The 9928-nt window shown below is 40.0% G+C and overlaps 1 non-coding gene across 1 annotated transcript; it reads right to left on the reverse strand.

The window, feature by feature from the left end:
- Positions 1-612: 612 nt before the first annotated feature.
- On the reverse strand, positions 613-899 carry LOC111764026 (small nucleolar RNA U89). Its single transcript, XR_002796741.1, has one exon. It is a non-coding gene; the product is annotated as a small nucleolar RNA U89 (small nucleolar RNA).
- Positions 900-9928: the final 9029 nt, after the last annotated feature.

Consider the following 9928-nt stretch of genomic DNA (forward strand, 5'->3'; position numbering starts at 1 on the left):
CCATGAGGCAGAGAAGGCTGTTTTCAGCTCTTTCTTCCTTCTCTCACCCACCTAGTGATCTCTCCATTCTTGCCATGGACCTTCATGATGTCCAGTGAAATAATAGTTCTCAGATTACTCTCTTCTTCCCACCTCCCATGAAATCTTCCATAGCGAAGTTTTCTTTTTAATTCCTTAAGAAATTAGCATAATAGGGAAACGGACTTTGGCCCAGTGGTTAGGGCGTCCGTCTACCATATGGGAGGTCCGCGGTTCAAACCCTGGGCCTCCTTGACTCGTGTGGAGCTGGCCATACGCAGTGCTGATGCGCGCAAGGAGTGCCGTGCCACGCAAGGGTGTCCCCCGCGTGGGGGAGCCCCACGCGCAAGAAGTGTGCCGGTGAGGAAAGCCGCCCAGCGTGAAAAGAAAGAGCAGCCTGCCCAGGAATGGCGCCGCCCACACTTCCCGAGCCGCTGATGACAACAGAAGCGGACAAAGAAACAAGACGCAGCAAATAGACACCAAGAACAGACAACCAGGGGAGGGGGGGAAATTAAATAAATAAATAAATCTTTAAAAAAAAAAGAAAGAAATTAGCATAATAGTTTTAGTTTTTTGTTTGTTTGATTTTTCTGTCAGATCCAAGGTTGTGCTCAGAAGCCTATGCCTAGCCCTACTTTGGTTGCCACCTGTAGGTCCCCCAGCAGGCACTGCCAAGAACTGAGACAGCAGCAGCAATGGAGGCAAGGCCTGCTATAGATCTGGCCTTAGAGTGGGGACCCAGGTCTCAGGACCCCTACTAAGATTTCAGATCCCAATAGCTTTATTTTTGAATAGATGTTCATATTTGGAGGGGATGGAAGTAGATAACTATAACAAATCCTAAGAGACCAAAATGTTACTTTAGGTCAAACAACTCAAAATAGGACAATGGATATTCAATATAAATGAATAAAAGTCAAAACAGGAGAAGAGAGGCAAGATGATGGCAGAGTAAGGATTTCCAAGAGTCAGCTTGTCCTACAAGACAGTTAGTAATCACCAAGAGCCCAAGAGACCAGAAAAGCATCCTGCAACATTCTTGAAAGAATAGGAGGAGGAGACCACCCATCTGCAGTGAAGATTCATGAATAGAGTACTCCATGCCCAAGAGGCTAGTACCCATCCTCCACTGGCAGCACAAGCTATTCCATGGCTAGATTTGGAAGCTCCATTTCCCAAAAATGGAGGAGGAAGAGAGGGTCAGGCACTGACTTCAGCTACTAATTAGTAAAATTGGTTAGTTAAGGTATAATCCTAAGAACAGCTATAGTTTGAATCTGTCCAAGTCAGAAAGAGGATGGAAGCCACCATTTTAACTCTGCCTCCAGCATGAGGAGAAACTGGACTGATGGAAAATCATAGTGATTGTAGGGACTCTCTTCTTTCCATCCAGATCATGCTGCTACCCTGGCCTAGACTCCAGCTATACCTCCGGCAGAAAGGAAGCTGGAGGTCCTGCATCAGTCTTTCCAGGCAACTGCTGGTACTTTGAGTTGGAACAGAATGGAAGTTTGGACACATGGGACTCTATCCCTACACCTCAATAGGATAGGAGGGGAGCAGTGTTTCCTTGGCCACTCTAGGCAACTGCAGGTGCTTTCAGCCCAAACAAACTGGTTTGCTGACCACCTTCTATTCCATCCCACACATACCCCATGAGATAGGAGGGGGCTTTTATTTCTTCAGCCTCTCTGGGTAACTGCAGGCACTTTCAGCTTGTGCAGACTGGATATTCAGTCATGTTTTACTCTTTTGATTTGCTCTTGGTCTTCCTGCAGCTGAGGTTACTTGAACTTGAATACCTAGAAATACATAGAGTACCTGTTTTACCTTTTTTTTTTTACTATATATTTATATTTAAATTCAGGGCCAAGGAGACAGATGTCCTCTCCATATCTAGAGGTTTGAACTATAAGGGAAGCTTTTGAATGGAACACAAATCATTTGAGAAGGTTACCCAACCTTCCACTTTTGTCCTGAATGAACAAAAATGAACTTAAACATCATATTAATAATATTCAAGTAACTTCAAATTATGGAAGACAGTACTTGTATTAGTGAGCATTCTCTAGGGAAACAGAATCAACAAGGAATATCCGTCAATAGTAAGAGATTTATCAGAGTCTCTCAAGCAGCTGTGAGGATGCACAAGTCCAGGTTCCACAGGCAGGCTGCAACCAGGGATTCCGATAAAAGTCCAATGAAGATTCTTGACGAGTTCTGGGAGATGCTGGCTGTCCAAAGATGAGCTGGGAAATTCTCTCTCACTGCTGGAATCACTTCCCCTTTTAAGGGATTCAACTGATTGGGTTAAGCGTCACTCACTGCTGATGGCAATCTCCCTGACTGATGTAATTATAACCAGTTATCTATGATTTACCACTGCAGTAAAGTCAATGGTGACTAAAGTCCATAAATGCCTTTGCATTTCAGTTAGCCCAGTGCTTGCTTGACCAAACTACTGGGCACAATTACCTGGCCAATTTGACACAGTAGCCTAACCATCACAGTACCTAACTGAATAACTCCATGAACCAGAAACTCAAGAGCACGCAAGTCAAACTCGGTAAGGTAAACAACCACTGTGTTTCTCTCCAATCAGTTCTCAGAATTTAAGCTTTATATTGTCTCCCTGACAAACACTGAGTTACACTGAGATCCAACCAGACTACTGCCTAAAAAAGAAAGCAGGGGTGTGGGTGTAGCTCAGCGATTGAGCACCTGCTTCCCATGCACAAGGTCCCAGGTTCCATCCCCAGTACCTCCTAAAAATAAAAAAATGAAAAAATAAAAAATGAAGGCAGTTAAAACACAAAATTACACACACACCTTTCTCTACAGGTAGGCTTTAAACATAATCTTATTTTCTGGTGAGTTCCTTCATGATTTCCCTGCAAACATTTTAAAACATCTTCACCAGACTTGCTAATGACCTGTTAATGAACTGACACAGATCGTACCTATGTAAATTATGGAGTAGCTAAACCTGGAGTTAGAGCTGAAAAGGCAGAGATGGTGTATTTCAAGTGTATGAAACAAATCAACTGGATGTTAATGACTATTACCTATATGCCCCTCACATCTCTACTGTTTCATTCTCTCCAGATTGATGAGTGTCAGAGATAACTTTAAAATACTGGTCATTTCTAGACTTGATTAAACTACTTTCCCTGTGCACTTGTTTCTAATCTCAATTAATTTTCTCTGTGTGGATATTTGTGGTTCAAAATGTCCAGGTGTGCAGAACATTACCGTCAGTACAAACCAAGGTCAGAAGGGAGGAAAAAGATGAGATGTTTCAGATAGGTTAATGTTTCTGAAAATGAAGGTAGCAGTGGAGCCTGCCAGACAAATGATGGGGAATAAAGATTTTAAAGAGTACACTTGTGAAAAGATCCCAAATTTCCAGACTCCCAATCAAACTAGTCAGCCACTCAATGAATATTCCTCGAGGATCCTCAACTAATGTCCTCAAGACTTGGGCAAATTGCATGGCACTCTGTCCCCTATCTTTGAAAACTGCACAAGGTAAATACTAACCTCCCCAAGTGTCTTTCAGAAAAATGAAATCAAATATTAAAATTAGTGTGATATGAAAACAATACTTTTGTTTCTTCTGCGTTAGTCAAACCCTTATAATTATAATTAAGAACAGAAATCATACATGGTAAATTTAAAAAAAAAAGAATCTATTATGAAAGATGAAAGAACTAGACTATATAAGCAAGAGGAATTAGTGTGGTGACATTTATTTTTCTCATACAATACCTGGAAGCAATTTATAGGGAGTAGGGTGCTCCATTAGTAGGACTATATCCAAAATCTAGGCTATGCTACAATTCTGTATCTGTAACCAGTAACCAGGATAACCTGGTCCATCCACACTCCACCATGCAGCTGACAACCTATAAAGACAGCTCAAAGCTTTCTAGCACTGTTAAAACTCACCTTGGCCACCTGCATCTTTCCAATCCTCTCAGACTCTCTGTCTGACCCTCCATTTCCCCTCTGCCTTCTCTCTCTCCCTCCCCAATCACTACCTTAGTTCCAGCTTTTTCAGAATTACACTTAAATTTTCCTTTTTGAGTAATATTTTAACTAATTTTTTGACTGGACAGTCGGTGAAAGGCTGATGAATAGAGATTAGAAGACAAGCTAAAAGTAAGCCCCCAAAACTTATAAAGAAATAGGAAAAAGGGATAACTTTAAAATTTTCTGAGTCCCCACCAATTGACAGAGGAGCCACCCCCTCTCCCATAGCCCTCCATCCCTCTTTGTTTACCCCTCCTGACTTTAGGACCAGGTTTTGCCATTGCTCCTATGGGATATATTCTCTCGTCATCTCTTCATATCCTTTCATTACCTTTTTAATGTCTTGGAATCCATTCAGGAATTTTGTGTGAAACTTACTGTGATGGTTAGCCTGGATCTTGGCCAGGCTACAGGACCCAATTATTTAATCAAAATATATCTGCGTGTAGCTTTGAGGTTATTTAGTAGATGTTAACATCTACAGTCAGTTAGCCTTAAATAAAGGTCACCCTCCATAATGTGGATGGGCCCTATTCAATTAGTTGAAGACCTTAAAAGCAAAACCTGAGATTTCCTAGAGGAGAAGAAAATCTGGCTCAACTCTATAGTAACAATTCCTGCCTGAATTTCCAGCCCGCTTGGAGTCTGCATTACTGATTTCAGACTTATTACCCTCCACAATCACATGAGCCAATTACTTAAAATTCATCTCTTAACACATGCATCTATATCTATATCTGTATATATCCTTTTTGTTCCTTTTCTCTGGAGAACCCTGATACACACACGTGCCTACTTATGAGCTGTCGGTGCTCAGGGAGGGCAAAAACAGAAAAGAAGCTTCCAACCCAGGACTCTGCCATGAAGAGGGCTGTGCGATTCAAAGCCGAGAATATGCAAGGGCGCAGGCTTTCTACACCCTTGCTCCCCTGGTTTTCTCCTGTTCCACAACAGAGCGCAATCAGTTAGGGATGGGGAAGAGGAGGTTTTTATGTGCAAGATGGTAGTTAATGAAAGAACCGGCTGGATGGTGATGTGCTGATAAAAGCATATAGAAGCAGAATTGCTTGATGATTAAAGTGCTGATTCTAGCACCATAATACTGTTGAAATCTTTGCTCAACCATTTACTAACTGCAAACCTTAGGCAAAGCACTCAAACAGCTTTATGTCTCAGCTTCCTAAACTGTGAAATGGAACTAACAGGACCAATTTTAGCAGTTACTGTGAAGATTAAGTAATAAAGTACTTAAAACTTGGCATATAGTAAAGTCTATCTATTCTTATTTTATCATCTAGGGTATTTAGTGTAAAATCATATTAAAGTTGCCAAATATATCATTTTATTTCATCTCAGCAAAATAGTTTATGCTCATAATAAAGGCCCTGAGTATCAAGAGTAGGTGAAACAGCACTTATTATCCTTTGTTTAATATAGTAGGACAAATATAACTATTTTAGGAACTTTTAGAAATAGTTTCAAAAGAGAAAGAGAAAAAAGGAACACTTTTCTCAATAATGCAATACTCTGACTTCCTTCAGAAAAATAACTTATAAAGAGCAGTTCTTTTCCCAAAGTTGCTAGAATAAGTAGTGCTACATATAAAAATTTTAAAAGAGAGAAAGGTATAAATATCATTGCTAAAATGAAAATTCACTGGGAAAATGTGTTTATACTTTGGCAGGATATATTGAGGTAGCTATAAGGAATAATGATCCTCGATAAGGGTGAGAGCTCATTGTGGAACCTCTATTTTTAAAGTCTTCAAGAACGTAACGGGAATCAGTTAAACATTTATTTGAAGTCAAATGTGAACTAGACACTGTGTGGGGTGCTGGTAGTATGAATATAAATAATAAGAATATTCTGTATTTAAGGTACTGCCAAGCTGATAGCAGGGGGAAAGACATAATAATTATAATACAGTGTAATAATAGCAGAAAGGTTTTCATTAACCATTGCTGTAGTTCATGTAGGGAAGTCTACTTAGGATAGCTTAGCATAGCAAAGGAAATAGTAACTGATTCTTCCGAAGGAGCAGGCAAATTTATTAGGGAGGGTTTGGCAGAGTAAAAATAATTTAAGCTGGGCTTTGAGGTATTCAAATAAAATTTTGACACATGTATGATGGAGAGATGTCACGGAAGGCAAGGAAATAGGGTGTGCAAAGCATGGGGTAGAAGTAATGTTGCCTGTTTAAAGAACTGCAGTGGTTTAAACAAAAGTCAAAACTAGAGTTTGTTTCATATACATGGGGTAGTAGAGATATGTGCATCACACAGGCTCTTTGCAAGGACTCCCCTGCAATTCGACATGCTTCAAGAGCAAATCAAAGACCAGTAATTGGGAAGAGCCACCTCTTGTATGTCCTAATTGCCCAAATTTTCATTTTCCCAGATTAGCTATATTGGCTCCCCAACGCAATATTTTTTTTTTCATGAAATCCCCCTAGATCTCCAGTATCTTAGATACACACTCCAGGTTTTGAATGACATTAGACCTCCTTTTAACATATTCTTTTCCAGTTTACTGACATCCACACCAGACTCTGAGATAAGACACAAATGCCTCACAGCTATAGGTAAGAGGTTTCTGAGTCCCACACTGTACTTCTGTAGAAATCCTACCAGCTAGGTCAAGTTAGTCCAGAGGGGTATTAGGCAGAGAAAAAAGGGAGCTGTGCCTAACACTTAATACAAGGAACCTATGATGGGAACCTTGTATGCCAAGCACTGAAGAGGAAATCGTTTTCCTCCTGAAAGTGGCTTAAACCAAACTAAATAATATCTTCAAGTCTGTAATCTAGAAAGTTCTCCTTTCTGAAGGAGCAGAGGTACAAAATTCCTCTAGGGACTGAAAGAACATAAGTTGTGAAGGACTTTCCCATCCTTCCAACTTCAGTTTCCACTTATATCCCTTCTTAGATAAGATTGGGTGAAAAGGAAAATAATCCTTGAGAAGTTCTAAAATTAGAAAATGAATAACAGTGCTTGTGGGACTGCTGGCACCCCGCTTGCTGAGCCAAGCTGTTGATTGTGAGGAGGGATCCTCCTACCACCTCCAGAGGTGAAGTCTCAGTCTATGGGTGGCAGCAAGATTGCAGTCCTAGGGGAAACACCCTACTTCACAGTTTGCAGGTTGAAAATATGAGCACGACTCACTCCATGCTGGATGGAACAATGTTTTGTTCACATAGCAAAGAGACAGAGCAAGGTCAGCTTCACTCATGGGTACTGGTTCCCCATAGCCAGTGGATCCCAATCCTTGACTGATACAGTGGATGCTCTACATGCAGCACCTTTCTCTTCCTCTGCCATAGAGAAGGAACTCCACTCCCTCCTTGCCAGAGGAAGTTATACCACCACGGTGTGAACCAGATGTTTAAACATGCCCATTTTTATCAGACTGTCTCCAGGGAATTTTATATATACTAAGGACAATAGGGGAGGGAAAATACCAGCAGCCTCTTTATCACCTAGAGAGTTGTATTTTATCTCACCAAGCAGACACATCTGTTCCTGAGGACAGGATGGATTTGCGGGTCCCAGGGAAAGGTCCAGACTGCACGAGGATTGCCCAACCCCCATAGGGAGATTTTAGTGTATTTTAATTGTATAGTCCATACACCTATCCTCTCAATTTATGGCCTGGGAAAAATGTAAGGCTCTATAATTTGTAGTATGAGAACAAAACTCCATTCTGTAGAGCTTTATTCCCCCATGTGGGCAGAGTCTGGGCTTTGCTTGCAAAGTGGACATTCATGCTGTGACTTTGGCAGAAGGGTTTTTATGTCAGGTGCTACCAGGTTAGTTTACATAAGCTTATTATCTATTGAGTTCCCACGTACAAGAAAACCTGACTTAAAATATTCAGGAGAGGAAAAATAAATAAACTTTAGAGCAAGTCCCCAAAGTCTGTTTCATATATTCATGCTCAAAACCCTACATCTTGTTATCCTGAACTCCATGAAGTCTTGATGATAGTTTCTTCTGATGCATATATAGATAAATACCTGTACAGAATTCTGATACCCACATCATCTGAGAATGGGAACAACAACAACAACAACAAAAAAAAAAGAATGGGAAGAACAAGAGCGAGAATGGGCAAAGGTTGAAGACAAAGACTGAAGTTGAAAACTACAAAATAAAGGATATATAAATGATAGATGAAGAAGACATCTGAGAAACCTATTAATAAACTATAAACTTTTAAAAAATTAGTGGGTAATGAAGAAGAAAATATATTATACAAAGGGGGGGAGGAGATTTTCCTGAGCTAAATCTCATTTTATACCTGCAATAAGACTTGTCCATCTGCCCCCAAATTTAGCAGAGAACAGTTGAACCTCCAGTCACTGTCTCTCCATCTAGCTGCAAAAAAAAAAACAAAAACAAAAACCCCAAGCATCTTTGCAGCCATAATTGGGGGATAATTAGAAGCACTTGGAGCCTCCTCGCTCTGCCCAGAAATTAGAAACTATCTTTGTTATTTCCTGGGCACAAATGCCGCTCTTGCTCTCTCTCTCAAAACTCCAGAAGCTGCTCCCAGATCTTTACAACCTGCTGGACACACTGGAATGGACTTGAAGACTGCAGATTTAGAACAGAATTTCAGAGTCTAGACAGGTCTGGATGTAATGTGTTGGGTATGAAAAACCTGGCATGAATATGTTTAAGGACGGCCATTCCAGTGTGTTGCTAAGTCTTAGTAAAATCTGGAGGAAGGACTCATATTCCATCCCTTTGGAAAACAGGTGTAGCTGACACAGGGAGAATAAGGTGTATTTTTAAAATGAGAAAAATAAATAAAAAGAAGAGATGTAAAGGAAAAACAATTTTTCCTTTTAAAGTATTATGTTTTTAGTCTAAAATGCAATCCAAATCACTAAGTCCTCTGCATTATTACATATTCAAAAAAGTCTTCAAGAAACAAGAGAAAAAAATTTCTAGAAACAATAATTCTAGACTAGAGGCAGATTTTCTCATTCCTTCTTTTCCTTTAAATGCAACTACATGAAGCTAAAACTATTAGGAGAAAAAACCAAATATCCCAAGTTTTTGCCTTTGTTATCAAGACATACATTTAAATTACATATTTGAAATAAAAATATGCAAATCCACTAACAGTCAAGAACTCCAAACCAGAGACCATCATGGTAAGAACTACTCAAGCTTTTTAAAGACAATGTTCTTTGTCTTTATCGACCCTCTATTTTTCCATTTGTGGAGAAACATATGTTTTGGAGAATGGCAAAAAAAAGGACTTATGTGGAAGGATTATATATTAGGCAGTGTTTTTGGATTGACTGGAAGCCCAGATGATCATGTGAATGTAGACAGCATAAGACTTGAGCACCAAAGACAGCTTTTCCATACTTGTTCTAGAAAAGAGGAAGGAATACAGAATCAACAAGGTCCAAAGTATCCATGGACCCAGAACCCAGAACCATATCTCTCAACACACTTCATGGAAGTCCTAATTATTAGCACTAATAGACAACAGTCTATGCAGACACAATGACTATTTTAGGATTATGTAAAATCCATGAAACTAAACCTTTCTTCTTTTTGTTCTTCTCTCTCTCTCTCTCAAGAGTTCCCTCTCCTTCTAACTTCATTCAGTAAAATTGTAACTTCCGGGGTAAAAAAGATGGGAAAGACTAAATTTTACTTTTTATATATGCATACTGGATTCTGATTAACCTTATTTCACAAGACACGTGTGTGTGTGTGTGTTTAGATGTAGAAGATTATTTTTGAGGAATTGATTGACATTAAGAATTGATAGGGCCGCCGTGGGGCTCGATCGGGCGACGGCGCTGATGGCGGCGACTGGTCTACCTCTTCTCTCAACCTCTTGCTGCTCCTTTTCT

This window comes from Dasypus novemcinctus, chromosome 7 (assembly GCF_030445035.2).
Source record: "Dasypus novemcinctus isolate mDasNov1 chromosome 7, mDasNov1.1.hap2, whole genome shotgun sequence".
Taxonomy (NCBI): Eukaryota; Metazoa; Chordata; class Mammalia; order Cingulata; family Dasypodidae; genus Dasypus; species Dasypus novemcinctus.